Here is an 18,165-nt window from a genome sequence, read left to right on the forward strand (position 1 = left end):
GTTTTCAATTGTGACCTGAAGAGCTACTGCATAATTAGGAAAATGTTTATTGTTTTGGTCCATTTGAATCCCTAAATGTAGATCTTCAAAAAAAACTAGGCTTCACATATGACCCTAACCCTACCCACATGCAAAATTTCGTGAGGATCGGAAAAAAATTGTGCCCTGCATGTAATATCTTTAACATATAGTGCTGCGGGGTATAGAAAAACTTTAGAAAATGTAAAATTCAAAATTGTAAGTTATATTATAAAAAAAATTTCATGCGATAAAATATTTGACAAAAATTGAAAAAATGTAACAAAAAATATTGATTTTTTATTGACATATTTTTGCGCAATTTTCCTTCGATCCTTTTCTGGCAAGAGACCATTACGAATTGATGAGAATTGTCAAATTCAGTCCAACAATTCTTGACTTGTAACTAGATTAACTATGATCTTCTTCATTTACATATATATTGAACCTATTTTGCTATATATCGCATATCTTGGCTATCAGTATCACCGTAATGGTCAGAAGTGAGATTGGTTTAGATTTGGATATAGCCCCAATATTTCGGGACATACGATTCCATTTTGCGGAATTCGGCTCCGATATCTATTTTTTATACCATCCACCATACTATGGAGGGTATATTAATTTTGTCATTCCGGTTGTAACTCCTCGAAATACTTATGTCAGACCCAACAAAGTATATATATTCTTGTTCAGCGTAAAATTCTAAGACGATTTAGCCATATCCGTCTGTCTGTCTGTGTGTCTGTGTGTCTGTCTGTCCGTCTGTCTGTCTGTTGTAATCACGCTATCTTTCGATCAAATTGAGATAGAAGGCTAAATTTTTCCAGACATGTATATTTTGCCAGTAGGCAGGTTAAGTTCGTAAATGGGCCATGTAGGTCCAAGTTATCATATAGCGCCCATATAACGGTCCCTCCCGATATTCGGTATTTTGATGATTTTCGCGATATTATTCACCGGAATTGTTTCAAATTTGGCATTTGAAGTTCGTAATGGATACTACATCCTAAGTCAAAAAATGAGCCATGTAGTTCCACGTCTTCATATAGCCCCCATATAACGGTACCCCCAATATTCGGTATTTTGACGATTTTAGCGACATTATTTACCGGGATTGTTTCAAATTTCGCATGTGAAGTTCGTAATGGATACTTCAGCCCATGCCAGAAAATTGTCTGTGCAGGTCCACGTCTTCGTATAGCCCCCATATAACGGTACTCCCTATATTCTGTATTTTGATAATTTTAGCTACATTATAAACACATTTTTCTTGAAGTTCCTCATTTAAATATTGTGATAACTTATGACAAAAGTTGCAGGTCTACGTCGTCGTATAGGCATTCAGTATTTTTAATATTTTAACAGAATTTTTAACGGATTTTATTTTTTTGGAAATTGCCAAATTTGTACCAAATGGTGGAGGGTATTAAAAGTTCGGCCCGGCCTAACTTACAGCTTTGTTACTTGTTTTAATATAATCCTTCTCGAAGTGATATCATGCACTCTATAGCAATGTTATTTGGTATGAAAGATTAAAATGTCTCCGTCAAAATTAGTGAATATCGATTCAGAATTGAATATGCCTCCCATATATTAGTTCCCTCTGAAACCAAATTGTAACTTATCTAAAGCCAAAGGTAGATACAAGGTATGATCTACTTCAAATAAATTCTTTTGTTACGGGAGGTCTACTAAATATGCATAGTGGAGTAGGGTATCATATAGTCGGCTCCGCCCGACTTTTGACTTTTCCTTACTGGTTAAAATTGGAACAACTGACCAATCTTATATCAGCAAACCAAAATATACCTTTCATTGCAATATTATAATCACGATTCCACTAGGCACAATTAAATTATTGCCAACTTAACTTTCGTTTCCACTAATTAAATTTTCTTCCAATATTGTTCATAATGATTGCAAATGTAATAAAAGGTTAGTTGATTTTCGCAACAAGACAAACAAATAATCAATTGAATGTCAAACAATTAACTCTGTCATAGTTTCACTTAAATTTACTTTAGTTCTAATATTATTTGTCAAATGTTGACAAATGAACTGGCCACAAATCAGATCAAATCAATTCGAACTACATATGACAATATATCGCCCATGTAAATGTGTACATATGTGTGTGTGTGTGTGTTTGTATGTCTAATTGTACAACATTTAATTGAATATAGTTTTCAGTTTGAATGGCCGATGATATTTGAAGACCACTCTCGCTTGCGGACATTGCACCTTGCCATCGATGCCAGCAAGCACCACATTTGGTGTCAATTATTACATGCGCCTTATGTTGGAAGTGGGGCTACTGAGCTGGCTTGCGGTGCATTGGTGCACTCATAACCAGTCGCCCAGTTGTCCGCCGCTGTAATCACTTCCATTGTAAGTGACAACAAATGCTGATTGGTATTTGGAATTGCCGCCATAAATTAATACTCTGGCAATTTGATTTGTCATTGGAGAAGGGCTACTGTGAAAATTGAAATTGAATTTGAATATTAGGAGGGAGCGAAAAATTTTCATTTCTTAAATTTAATGAAAACAATAAAAAAGCTATAAGTTCGGCCGGGCCGAACCTTGAATACCCTCCACCATTTGCTACAAATTTAACAATTTAAAATTAAAATCTTAAAAATACAGAATGTAGCAGTATATCAGCGTCTATATGACGACGTGCACCTGCATAGGCAACATTTGTCACGCGCTATTGCAATATTCAAATGCGAAACTTAAAAAAAGCTGTTTATAATTTAGCTAAATTCATCAAAATACCGAATATAGGGAGGTACCATTGGTGTTATAAAACGTGGACCTGCACAGACAATTTTCTGTCATAGGCTATAATATCCATTACGAACTTCAAATGCAAAATTTGAAACAATTCCGGTAAATAATGTCGCCAAAATCATTAAAATACCGAATATTGGGGGTTCCGTTATATGGGGACTATACGAAGACGTGAACCTGCACAGACAATTTTCTCTCATAGGCTGTAGTATTCATTACGAACGTCAAATACTAAATTTGAAATGAATAATATCTCTTAAAAAATGATCAAAATACGCAATATCGGGAGGCACCGTGATATGGGGGCTATACGAAGACGTGGATCTATATGGCTCATTTTCTGTCCTAGGATGTAGTATCCATTACGAACTACGAATACCAAAATTGAGACGATTCCGGTAAATAATGTCGCTAAAATCGTCAAAATACCGAATATCGGGGGGTGCCGTTATATAGGGGCTATACGAAGACTAGGTCCACTTCCCATATTTGGTTTTATGCTGCAGTATCTGTTTCGAACTTCAAATACCAAATTTGAAATAGTTCCGGTGAATAATGTCGATAAAATCATCAAAATACCTGTACCGTTATATGGGGGCTATACGAAGACGTGGACATACATGACCCTTTTTCAATATCAAACTTTTATTAACCTACTTCATTTTGTTCGGAAGCTAGAGTGATTTCCACAGACGGACGGAAATTGATAAGTGGACATAGAATTTTATGCTGATCAAGAATATATATACTTTGTGGGGTCTAAAATTTATATTTCGAGGTGTTACAAACGGAATGTCAAACTTAATATTCCCCCAATACTATGGTGGAGGGTATAACAAGTTAAAAAGTACAAGTCGGTTTTACCGAAAGATGTATACCCTCAGCCAATGTTCGGTTATTTAAGTATATTTTGATTTCTATTATGATTATTCAAATGTTTGATCCTCAATGGAGTAGGTTCCGAAGGAAGGGGGCATAATTTTGATATCCAATTCTGAATCGATTTTCACTAAATTTGACTGAGAAATTTTAATTTTTTATACGAAATAAAATTGCTAAAGAGTGCATTATATCACTTCGAGAAGGAAAATATATATCGTAGCCGAGTTCCACCAAACGGAAACGTACATCCCGAAATTCGCTACATTTGTGCTGATATTAGCCATTATTTGCACAATAAACCTGAAATCGGATTAATGATATATATGGGACATATATCCAAATCTTAGCAAATGTATTTCTGAGCTCTGTGAGATATCTGGTACCAAATATCATTATTGCATATTGATGCATATATGCATAAATCGTACCAAACATATGTACTTCCATCTAGACTGAATTCGGTCAGATGTACCAAAATTTAGGAATTTTTGACAAATATTGATCAGTTGGTGCACAATAAACTCGAAATCGGTTGAAGATATATGGAGCTATATCCAGATCTTAACCGATCTTGACAAAATGTGATACAGTTATTTCCGAGCTGTAGGAGCTGTGAAGGACTTTAAACCCTTAATCGAATAAAACATATATATGGGAGCTATAGCTAAATCTGAACCGATTTACATGACAATTGAAGCATTGATTTCTAGGATGAATTCAGTCCTAATCACCAAAATTCAGTCCATGCACAATAAACCTGATATCGTATAAGGATATATGTAGGAGCTATATCCTTATCTGAACCGATCTCTAAAAAATTAAGAGAGGTATTTACTGATGTCCGGTACCAAATATCATTCTTTTGAATGAAACATATATATGGGAGCTATAACTATATCTGAACCGATTTTCACCAAAAATGCACTTGCTTCTATAACTGAATTTGGTGGGTTGCACCAAAATTCAGGTCATTAGGGCTTTTATAGATCATTTGGTGCACAATTAACCAAATATCGGTTGAAAATATATCTAAATCCGATCCGATAACCACCAACTTTCAATAGGGTTCGTTTTTGAGAATATCCTCAAAAGTAACTACGGCTCTATCTCGTTTCCTTTTCCTTGGTGCAAACAGATGCACAAAGACATAACACCCTGAGCAGAAGGAGTGGGCCGATGTTGCCCATCTCTGAACTCGATCTAAGTTTCACAATAATATTACTGTGTACTAAGTTTGGATCAAATCGAATATTCCCTTCAAGATTTATCGTGCGCCCCAGCCATCCAGGCAAACATACGGACGGACACCTCTAGATCGACTCCAAATCTTTTAAAAATGTATTGTTTATTTACAGTGTTGTTACTTTTAGTACATTTCGTACACTTGATGTACGAAGTTAAAAAATCTCATATAACCAGCCAGCAGAGTAGTTTGATTGTCGAGAAATATTCGTTAGCAGTTTTATGTATGACGATGCTGCTTTTCTCATCCAAGATCCATAGCACAAACCTTGGTGCCGTATCGAGACATTGAAAGTCTGTTATTTCCGATCTCAAAGGAAGGTAACAAAGTAAAAACCACGTTATGAAACCTTGATTTATGACTTACTAGGCTTTTCTCTAAATCCCTAAACATTTTGTTATATATAAGATCTTATATTGGGCTGAAACTGCAATATATTGAAGCCCTTTTCGATTTAGGTTATTGATGAATTAACGTTAAAAAATATTCCGCATTTCAACTAATTTTACAAAATTTTGTACTGGGCAAAATTTACCCACACTACCGGGGGTTTATTAGGTGATATATCTCCGAAACCAATGACTATATCTTTAAAATCTTTCTGAATTTGGTTTAAATAAATATTTAAACTATATAATCCAATATTTAATATAACAACCTCATATTTCTGATATATATATATATATATATATGTGCAATATTACTTTATAAAGTCCTTACATTCCTGGAAACAAAAAAAAAAAATATATTGTCTCATAATTACTTCTCGTATCAAAATGAATATTGACATATTTCCCCCCAACAACTACTTATGTGAAAAATAATTTCATAAAAAAACGAAATTATTGACGTTGAAATAATATGTGTTTGTGACACATTCCATTCCATTCCATTCAATTCAATATAACAACAATAAAACTTACTGAATATCAATTCAATTTTTTTATTAAAAAATGAGATATTTTTACGAAGTAAAAACACAAACGTGACCTTTTTTATACCTCAATACATTCATATTTTCTCAAGTACAATTAATGCTTGAAACAGACATGTTAAAATACAATATACATATGTATGTAGCTACCTACATACAAATGTATGTATATATATTGATAAAAATATTTCATTCTTTACATTTTGTTATGAAGGTATTTATTTTTGCTGCTGCCGTTTGTGTTTGCCTTCATAAGAATCACGCACACTCACAGCCACCCACATAAACACACGTGTGTGTATGTTCATGTGTATTTGAGACTTGAGCTATTATAATTTAAATGTTTACCGCGGATGATTATTTAAATGTCTGGGCGGATATCTGACTTAAGTCAGATATAAATATTACAGTATGCCAGATTTTGACTATATCGTCTACTTCCTTCATTGTTTCATGTTTTATAATTTATGGAAATGTGAAAATATGCGTGAGGATCCAGATGTAGTGGACCGATGTATTCCATTTCGTCTAATACTAATAAAAATATTGAGTGCAAAAGTTAACGAAAGTCCAACAATTATTTCCAATTTTATGCGAGTAGTTGCTAATGAAAATTTTAAACTGTTGTGAAGAAGAAACCGGAAGGAGTTCGCATCAGAGGGGGTTGTTACCAGAGTATCTACCATTTTCACACCAGGTCTGGTTTCTGGTAGAAATATTCCGACGTGTGAAATTTGAAGAGAATCGGATGCTTATTTCGCATTTCATAAGAGTTATAATTATTCAAAATTTTGAACCTCTGTTGGGGATGTACTTAATGGAGTGGAAAGATATTGCCTATTTTCGCACCTGATCTAGAACTGATGGAAATATTTGGATCTCCGGAGTTGAATCAAAATCAGATGATACTTTCACTTTCTAAGAAGCAACACGGTACGGTACCTCCCGATATTTCATATTTTAATGCTTTTAGCCACATTTTCCACGGATTTATCTAGAAATTGCTATTTGTAGTTCGTAATGGGTCTCAGGTCCTGTAGCAGGTCCACGTTTTCCTATAGAGTACATATAACGGTACCTTCGGATATTCGGAGTTTTGACGATTTGAGCCACATTTTTAATAGATTTTTTTTAAGATTTTGTATTTGTGCTTCATAATTGACTCAACAACCGTTATGAAAACATTGTCCATATTGAAAAACGGTTTCCGTTTCGGTATGCCCTCCATATAATGGCTCTAGCCACTATATTGGTTTTTGAAAACTCTAACTGCAAGTACATCAAATTTGATGTAAATCGGTTCAGATATAGCTGTAGCTCCCATATATATGTTTCGTCCGATTTGGTGTTAATGTGCCTCACATGCGCAACAGATACTGCTCGAAAGTGTCTCTGCCAAAGTTTATCGAGATCGGTTCATATCTTTATATAACTTCGATATACATCTTCCTCTGATTTTACGGTTATTGCTCACCATATATGTAATATCAGCCCAATTTGAATAGATTTTTTCATATTCAATCGAATCTTACAATTTGATATATCTATTGCATATCATGCACTACACAGCAATGTTATTTGGATCATATTTGGTATGATCTACTTCACTTAAATTCTCAATATAAACCTTTTTGTTACGGGAACTTTACTAAATACGCGTAGTGGTGTAGGGTATCTAAAAAATTCTACACAATAGTTGTTTTCCCATCAACTATTCCGCCTAGTTTTAATTATTACAGGCCCTATATAATAATTTTCTTTTTATACCCTTCACCATACATGGTATGGAGGGTATATTAAGTTCGTCATTCCGTTAGTAACTCATCGAAATAATCATTTTAGACCCAACAAAGTATATATATTCTTGATCAGCGTAAAATTTTAAACGATTTAGCCCTGTCCGTCCGTCTGTCCGTCTATTGTAATCACGCTAAAGTCTAAACGAATTAATATCGTATATCCCCCCATATATCGCCACCTTCTTATATTAGATATTTTAAAGATTTTAAAAGAATTTTTAATGGATTTTATTTTTTTGAAAATTTTCTAATTCGTTCCAAATGGTGGAGGGTATTCAAAGTTTTGCCCGGCCGAACTTACTGCATTTTTACTTGTTTTTTTTTTCTATTCTTCTTCAATCAAAAACAGTAAAAGTTCAAAATTCGAACGGGGCTATGCTTATATCCAAATTTAAACCGTTCTCGTTATAATTTGGCAAAGGCATTTCTTAGCTCTATTGGATAACAGGTAACGAATGCCATATTATTAAAAAAAGAGAAGGATTAAAACATCAAATCGGATGAAACATATATATGCTATAGCTATATCTGTACTTGCTTCTAGACTGAATTCGGTCGAATGTGCCAAAATTCAGGTCATTTTGACTGATATTGGTCATTTGGTGTACAATTAACCAGAAATCGGTTAAAGATATATGTATATGGGAAATATATATAAATTAGAACCGATTCTCAGACCGATCATATTTTGTTTTGGAAAATTTCATCTAAAACGGATAATAAATGCGACCTGCATTTTGTTCACGAAATTACATGGACAGACGGATAGACGGATAGTTATGCCGAAATCGACTCAGAAAGTGACTCTATGAACTTCCTTAAAATAACCTATGGATCTATCTCGCCTCCTTCTCAATGTTACAAACAAATGCACAAATACACAATACCCTTACCACTATGTGGGGTAGCGTGTAAACATTCTTTTCATAAACATTTCTCAAATTATTCAACCACACTCGTATGTCTGTTACTTCATACGTGATCGGTCATATGCGTTCAAAGATTGAATGATTAAAAATCATTTAAAATTCTTTTTTCAATATTTATTCAGTGGCAGTGACAAGCAATTCAAGCCACAAGCGTACCATGTTTGGGTGTGGGTCTATCGTGTGTGTGTGGTGGCTATCTTCCTATCGAGTCATTCACACAGTACTGGCGGACAAACAAATTTAATTATTTCACTTCGTAAAATTACATTAAAGAAATTATGTGAACGTTATGGGACCACGATATAGAAAAAAAGCTTTAGCTCCGTTAATGCATTACTAAATGAAGTTAATTCAATCATCGGTAAGATATCTTTGGCAATAAACCAATAAAATGTTATTAATTAGTTTATGATAAACGTTTGCGTAAACGTTGTTCATAATTGAATCAATTGTCATACATAATGTTTTAATTGTAAAGAGAAATGAAGTTAATGTAATATAATGTTTATAGTCATGGCTGTAGTGGCTGTACTTCAATACACGGGGTTCTACCATAAATATTTTTTATTCGAGGGGAGCCATTATATCCCTGATCTATCTATATCTGACGATTTTAACAACAATTTTCAGGGGAATCTTGAAAATTCGGTATATAGAGTTTGTAATGGGTTATGTCTTTTGTGGTAGAAGACTGTTGGTATAGGTTCATTATTCCTTTTTTTCTATTTTGGTCGAATTTAGCCACATTTTTATATGGTAAGGGAAAGGAAGCGAGATAAACCCACAGTTCCTTTTGATGGTCTGCATAGAATCACATACTGAGTCGATTTATGCATGTCTGTCTATCCGTACGTCTGTATATCCGTCCATCTGTCTGTCCGTCCGTCTGTCCGTCCGTGTTTGTGAACAAAATACAGGTGGAACTTATTATCCGATTGTAATGAAATTTTTCAAACAATATTTGTTTAGTTCAAGGACAAACACTATGGTTTAGAATTGTAACACAGAATGGGCGATGTCACTCCAAATGACCTGTATATTGGCACTTACGACGAAATTCAATTTAGAATCACATTCGGTGAAAATCAGTTCCGATATAGCTATAGTTCCCATATATATGTTTCATCCGATTTTGTGTTTAAGTCCCTCACATTTGTAATATGCATTGCACAACAATTATATTTGGTAGCAGTTATCACATACTGCCCACAAATACCACTGTAAAATTTTATCAAGATCGTTACAGATTTGAATATTGCTCCCGTATATATCTACAACCGATTTCGGCATATTTTTTCCCCAAATGGACAATATCAATCCAAAAGACATTAATATTGGTACATCCGACCGAATTCAGTCTAGAAGCAAGTATATCGAATTCGGAGAAAATCGGTTCAGATATGGCCATAGTTCCCATATATATGTTTCATCCAATTTGCTGTTTAAGTCCCTCACATTCGCAATATGCATCAGACAACAATGATATTTGGTACCAGATATCTTATAGAGCTCGAAAATATATGTGGCAAATGTTATCAAGATCGGTTCATATTTGGATATAGCTCCCATATATATCTTCAACCGATTTCGGGTTAATTGTGCACCAAATATCCAATATCTGTCCAAGTGACCTGAAGTACAAGTACAATAAATTTGGTGGAAATCGGTTCAGATATAGCTATAGCTCCGATATATATGTTTCATCCGATTCGGTATATTTGGCATACGACACCAACTATATTTGGAACCAGTTATCAGATGCCTCCCTGAAATACCTCTGCCAAATTTTATCAAGATCGGTTAATATTCGGATGTAGCCTTCATATTAATTGTGCTCCAAATGGTCAACATAAGTCCGATACATATAATCCTTCTCCAAGCGATATTATCCACTCTATAGGAAACTATAACTGCTCTAAAGTCCAATGTAAAAATGTGGTATGACCTACTTCAAATGAATTATTTTGTTACTGGAGCTCTGCTAAATATGTATAGTGGTTTAGGGTATCATATATTTATATGGGGGCTATACGAAATCGTCGGCCTGCATAAGTATTTTTTTGTCATTGGTCATGTAATACCCATTCAGATCTTAAAATACGAAATTTGAAACGATTTCGGTTAATAATGTCGCTAAAATCATCAAAATACCGAATATTGCGAGGTACCGTTATATGAGGGCTTTACAAATACGTGGGCCGACATGGTCCATTAATGAATATAATGCCTACTGGCAAAATACACATGTGTCCAAATTTTAGTCTTCTATTTTATTTCATTCAAAAAATAGCAGACAGACGGTCATGTAGACAGGCAAATAGACAGAGAGACGGACATCCCAAAATCGACTCAGAATTTTACGCTGATCAAGAGTATACATAATTTGTTGGGTCTGACATGAGTATTTCGAGGAGTTACAAACTCATTTTGTGTTAATAGAAATAATTGGATGTGTGAAATATGAAGAGATCCGGATGCTTATTCCGGATTTTATAATTGTTTTGGTTATTCAGAACTTTGACCATTTGTGGGGGAGGTACCAGAAGAAATGGTCCGATCTCTACCATCTTTCTAACTACCATCTTGTGTTAATAGAAATATTGTCAAGTCTAAATGGAATCGGATATGGATATTAAAAATTTTTACCCTTTGTGGGGGAGGTACAAGAAAGTGTGAATCAATTTATTCCATCTTCACAACAGATCTTGAGTTAATATAAAAATTTTCATGTGTGTAATTCGAAGGAAATCGAGTTCTTACCTCACATTTTATTAGAGTTATAATTATACAAAATTTTGGCCCTTTGTGGGGATGCACTGGATGGAGTCGACCGATATTGCCCATTTTCTCACCTGACCTAGCACTGATGCAAAATCAGGTTTTGCAAAGTTGGAGCAATATCGGATTATCCTTTCTCTTTCTTGGCAGTAAAATATTTTTTTTTTTTTTTTTTGAAAATGTTGACCTTTTGTTGGAGAGTTACCAGAAGGAGTGGACCGATATTGCCCATCTCCAAACTTGGTCTAAGTTTGATAATAATATTACGATGCACCAAGTTTGGACCAAATCGGATACTCCCTTTGAGAGTTATCGTAAACACCAACCAGCAGACAGACAGTCTAAAAGCGTTATTTCGATGAGGCTAGTTTTGGCCGTATCAAATGAAATATACCCTCTCTAGCCATATTGTTGAGGATATAAACACCCTACAGTTGACTAATATTATTGGGCTCGTAATCTTATTTTGCTTTCAAAATATTTTCAAAACTATTTAGAGTTTGTCAATAATATATTTTGACAGCTTGTTTTAGCCAATCTGACCAACGTTGTCCTTTACGATTATCTGAAGGTCTTGGATATGTGATTTATTTTACAAAACTCAAAATAAATCTGTCATTTCCATTTTTCTATTTGCTTCACAAATATTATTAAATATTAATAATGAATTTTGAAATATTAACAATAATGATATTTATATGTATAACAAACAATACGTATCCTTTTTTGCATTTTGTAAACAATAAAAACCTTGATAAATTATCTCCGAATAAATTTTGTATGCAACAAAATACGATTTTCCACTTAATTATTGTGTTAATAATTTATGATAATATTTCTACTGCATCTGTCACATGTTTATCTTGTCCTGTCATAAATATTGATGCTACTTTCTGGGCCATAATCAGCCGGCAAACAATAAATATTTTATTTATCTATTTGAACAACAAAGGAGAGAGAGAGCGGGAGGGAAAGGGAGATAAGAAAGACATCAAACATCAATGATATGAACAAACACACACACACACATGTACTGAATTGAATGGAATGGGTGATAGCATATCGTTACATCCCTCAATGGATGAATGCACTGAGGACTTGAAGAGGGCTGGGAATGAACACAATGACGATAATGACGATGAAAAAGTATCAAAAGCACAGCGCAGCACAGCAAAGCAATTAATCATTATGAAAATGATGAATTCATTGTCAAAAAGCGCACCGAAGAGCGCAACCAAGAACTAGATAATGAAATTTTATAATTTATTATTATTTAAATTTTACAAAAGTTGTGGAATTTACTTAAATTACAATGAAAGACAAACTGACTGTTGCGATGGCTTAAGAGCAGGATGGTATAACAAAAGCTTGGTAAATATTGTTACATCATAAAATATTGTTTAATTCATAAATCATGGAATTTTTTAAATCCACATTATTTTAGATTGATTGAAAAATCAGTTGAATATGGAAAGTTGTTTTTTATGCCCTACTCCATAGTAAGTTATACTAATATACCCTCTGTATATTAAGTTTGTCATTCCGTATGCAACACCTCGAAACATACATTTAGACCCCACAAAGTATATATATTCTTGGGCAGCATTAAATTATATGTCGATTTACCGATGTTCGTCCGTTTGTATGTATGTCCGTCCGTCTGTCCGTTTGTGGAAATCACTTTAGCTTCCGAATGAAATGAAGTAGGTTGATTAAATTTTACTCAAATGGGTGTTTGTTTTGCAGCACTTTTGGTATTGATAATGAGCTACATGGGTCCAGGTTTTGGTAGCGCATGGACATAATCTCCATTCCAATTATGGGGATTATGACTGATTTTTTCATAAACCCCATAAAAAATGGGGATTATGTCCGTTGTGGAAGCGGACGGAAGCATGGGGAGTATGACTTTGCTGCGGAAACTACGGGGGACTTATTAAATGTAGTAAAATTGGGTTCGCGTTAGCCAGTGCGGGATATACCCAGATAAAAAAAAATCTCAAGACCCCCACCCGAAGACCGGCTTCTTACAAAATGTATCAATTGTAAAAAAAAAACTTTGGTTCGTCGTTTATGTCTGAAATCGTTTGGACATACTCTTTATTATGGGGATTATATCCGCATAATCGTCATAATTGTATTGGGGATTATGTCCGTGGGGACTATAACACGGCAGCATTTTGGTATAACCCCTAATTAACTGTACCGAGAGATAATAGGTTTTTTGGCTGCTTTAGTCACAATTTCAACCCAAATTTTCTGTAAATTAGCAGCCTATATTCCCATTATGTAGGAAACATTCTTGCATGGAGTTGTCAATGTAGGTCTAAGTTTTGATATAGTCCCCATGTAAGTGTTCCACCATATGGCTAGAGAGAGTATATAGCTCTAGGTCTCTTTGGACCAAATACGTTTCAGGACATTTGGAGTCGATCTGAAAATTTCCGTCTGTTTAGCTTGTGCGCAAATCTCGAAAGGAGTATCTGATTTGGTCATAGTAATGTTATTATTAAATTTAGATTGAGTTCGGAGATGGGCAATATCTGTCCACTGCTTCTAGTGCCTCACCACAAAAAAAAAAAACGATATTTTCAATATTTTACTGCACAGAATATCGATCATCAATGCTAGGTCAGGTACGAAAATCGGCAATATCGGTCCAATCCATCAAGTACCTCCCCCACAACAAGGGTAAACATTTTGAATAATTATAACACTTATAAAATGTGAAATGAGAGCCCGATTGTCTGGAAAATACACATATCACAATACTTTTACTAACCCAAGATCTGGTGTGCAATTGGTCCACTACATCGGTCCACTCCCTCTGGTACCTCCATCACAAAGGGTCAAAATTTTGAGTATCTATGAAGCTCATAAAACGCGAAATTAAGATCCGATTCCATTCAGACTGGGTAATTCTCAATATTTCCATCAACACAAGATCTGTTACAAAGATGGTAGAGATGGGACCATTACTTCTGGTACCTCCCCCACATAGGGTTCAAGATTTTGAAAAAAAAAAACACACTCAAAGAAAGCGAAAGAAGCATCCAACTCTCTTCAAATTGCATCAATACAAGATCTGTTATGAAGAAGATATCCATCTGCGAACCCCTTCTGTTACCTTACTCACTTAGGGTTACTATTTCCAATAATTCTTCTCAGAGATTCTTTACAACTTGCTATATCTAAATATTTCTCTCAATGCGAAAACTGAGATGAATATGTAATTTATGATTTTGCATAAAATTGAGAGAAAATCGGTTCAGATATAGCTGTAGCTCTCATGTATATGTTTCATTCGATTTGGTCTTCAAGTCCCCCACATTCGTAATATGCATTCGACAACAATGATATTTGGTACAAGATATCTTATAGAACTCGGACATACTTTTGCCAAATTTTATCGAGATCGGTTTATTGTCGGTTTGGGCTAAACCAAACTACCTAGCTACTTTATCAATGTTTGATAGAAGTTACACTGTAAGGCTAAGGCTAATTTCAATAGGTGCTGGCTTTTAGACTCAGTTTATCATCTATCAAAAAATAATTAGAAAGAAGTAAAAAAGCAGCTATGGTCGACCAGGCCGAACTTTTAATACCCTCCACCATTTAGAGGAAACACAAAAAATCCTTAGAAAAATACCTCTCAAATTAAACCTCTTATATGGGGGCTATATGTAGACGTGATTCTTCATAAGTAATTTTTTGTCATAGGCTGTAGCACCAATTCCGAACTTCATAGAAGAAATTTGAAAAAAATCCAGTAAAAATGTCGTTAATAAAGGGAGGTGTCGTTATATGTGGGGCATATGAAGACGTGGACCAATTTTCAGTCACACGATTCGAACTTAAAATGCGAATTTTAAAACAATTCCTGTGAATAATGTTGCTATAATCAGCAAAATACCGAATATCGCCAATTTTTGTTATTGGCTGTAGTACCCATTACGAACATAAAATAGAAATTTTGAATTTTTTTTTGTCATAGGTTGTAGTACCCCTTATGAAATTTAAATATAAAATTTGAATTAATTCCAGTATGTGATGTTTCTAATACCATACATACAATACACTGGCTATAAGAAGACGTGGTCCTGAACAAGCTAATTTTTGTCATAGTTTGTAGTACCCAAAGGACCTTAAAATACGAAATCTAAAACAATTCCTAATACCATCATAATATCAAAAAAAAAAAAAAAAAACAAAAAAAACAAGTAAAAAAGCTATAAGTTCGGCTGGGCCGAACTTTTAATACCCTCCACAATTTGGTACAAATTTAACATTTTTCAAAGTAATAAAATCCGTTAAAAATTCTGTTAAAATCTTAAAAATACCGAATCAAAATACCCAATATCGGGAGGTACCGTTATATGCGGGCTATACGAAGACTAAGTTTACGTCTCATTTTGGCTCATTTTCTGTCTTAGAATGTAGTATGCAAATACCAAATTTGAAACATTTCCGGTAAATAATGTCGCTAAAATCATCAAAATACCGAATATCGGGTGGTACCGTTATATGGGGGCTATACGAAGACGTGGACCAGCATGATCCATTTTCAATACCAAAAGTCCTGCAGACATAATACACAATTGAGTAAAATTTTATCAACCTACTTCATTTCGTTCGGAAGCTAGAGTGATTTCCACAGACGGATAGGCGGAAATTGCTACGGGCATTGCTACGGACATTGCTAAATTTATGCTGATCAAGAATATATATACTTTGTGGGGTCTAAAATGTATATTTCGAGGTGTTACAAACGGAATGACAAACTTAATATACCCTCCATACTATGGTGGAGGGTATAAAAAAAGGTGGTACCATAGACGTGTACCTGCATAGACATTTTTCTGCCATAGGAAGTAATTCCGATCTATAATGTCGCTAATATCATCAAAACCAAATATTGAGAGATACAGTTATATGGGGTCTACACGAAAATTGTGATCAACATGACCTATTTACGAATATAACCTTCCTAGTTACAAAATACATATGTGTTCGAATGATAACGCGATTACAACAGACAGACAGACGGACATCCCCAAGGTATATACTTTGTCCGGTCTGACATGAGTATTTCGAGGAATTACAAAGTGAACACAAATTTGGTGGAATTGCTGTGTAATAGGAATTCCAGTTGAAAATATTTCAGCCACCAGAGATCACTGATTTACAAAATAAAATAGTTGGGTCCGCTTCACAAAGGCTAACTGTTACTTGTTTATAATAAATTTAACTCTAGTTTCACTTTTATCCTTTTGCAAAATCAAAGAGCTGTTCTACATAAATTAAATTTCCCATTAAGAAAAGTAACTGCTGGGTAAAACAAGCATACTCCCCCCCCACCACACACACACACTGACAAACAATACAAATTTCGCTGTGTAATTGTAATAAATTTGCTAACGCTTAAATTAATATTTATGTACAGCAAATCTAAACATATATCTATGTTCTTCGATACATATACACATGTACAAATTTACAGAATTTTCTCAGAATGAGATTCATCTTCCTGCTGAACACCAGGATTGCCAGCCCCGGGGACCAAAAGGGATGCAAAATCATAGCATTTCGAATGAAAATAAACTTAAATCCCTTGGAAAACTAACACTCGTGCAATTTATATCCATGTTGGCCTGCCACTTCATCTTCCTTGGATACCTCGTTTTCTTCCTTTCCCCTCTTCCTCGTCTTGTTCTCCTTATTCTTTGGGCGGTGGGGGGTTGTATGCCTCAATAGTTTCTAGAACTCGTTTTGGCCTAGGACGACAGCTTATGAATTGGCGAAGTACGAGCATTTTGTAGCTTCTTCGCTCGTTTGGGGTTTCTCCATTCTCTTTCTTTTCTTTTCATCTCTTCGACCGCATCCGTTTTCACGTATCACTGACATCATTTCGAGGAAACTTTCAAGTATAAATCTTGACTGATATAAACGCCATGGTAGCTGAGAAGGATTCCTTGCATGCCATATATGTGAATGTATATGTGTGTGTGGCTATTGGTGTTATGCCGTTGTACTGCCAAAGTACTCTCCGCATGAAACATGCAGAGGATTTATAAAACGTTTAAAATATTTTACGCACTAACTAGCAGCAATTAACAGAACGTATTATGAACACATGCTACGACTAAGGAGAACATCGAAAAGCGGAATTTCCTTTTACCTCTCCGGCGCAGAGGAAACCCAGAGCTTAGCTGGGAAAAAGGAAGTTCCAAGGATATTTATGAATCATAGCATAATTTGTGGCCTTACCAAACGTGCTTAGCCACAGCCACAACCACTATGGCCGACAAAACATTTTAAATAAATAATTCAAAACTTTCAAATTCACATGAGTAGAGTAATTTGAAAGATCAGCGTTAGAGTCAGCATGGGTAGGAACAAAATACGCAAATTACCTTAGTATTTATGAACTTTATTTTTAATTTATATGCATTCTGGGGTGTTTATTGTGGTCTTCAACAAGTAAAAAAGCAGTAAGTTTGACAGGGCCAAACTTGGAATATCATTTACCAAATGGAAGGAATTTTGCAACTAAAAAGAGTATCAGTCGGTTTTGCCGAAAGATGTAAATCCTCAGCCAATGTTCGATTATTTAAATACATTTTCATAACCTCCACCATATATAGTATGGAGGGTATATTAATTTTGTCATTCCATTTGTAACTCCTCATGTCAGACCCAATAAAGTATATATATTCTTGATCAACGTACAATTCTGAGACGATTTAGCCATATCCGTCTGTGTGTCTGTTGTAATCACGCTATCTT

The sequence above is a fragment of the Musca domestica genome, unplaced genomic scaffold (genome assembly GCF_030504385.1).
Source record: "Musca domestica strain aabys unplaced genomic scaffold, Musca_domestica.polishedcontigs.V.1.1 3, whole genome shotgun sequence".
Lineage (NCBI taxonomy): Eukaryota > Metazoa > Arthropoda > Insecta > Diptera > Muscidae > Musca > Musca domestica.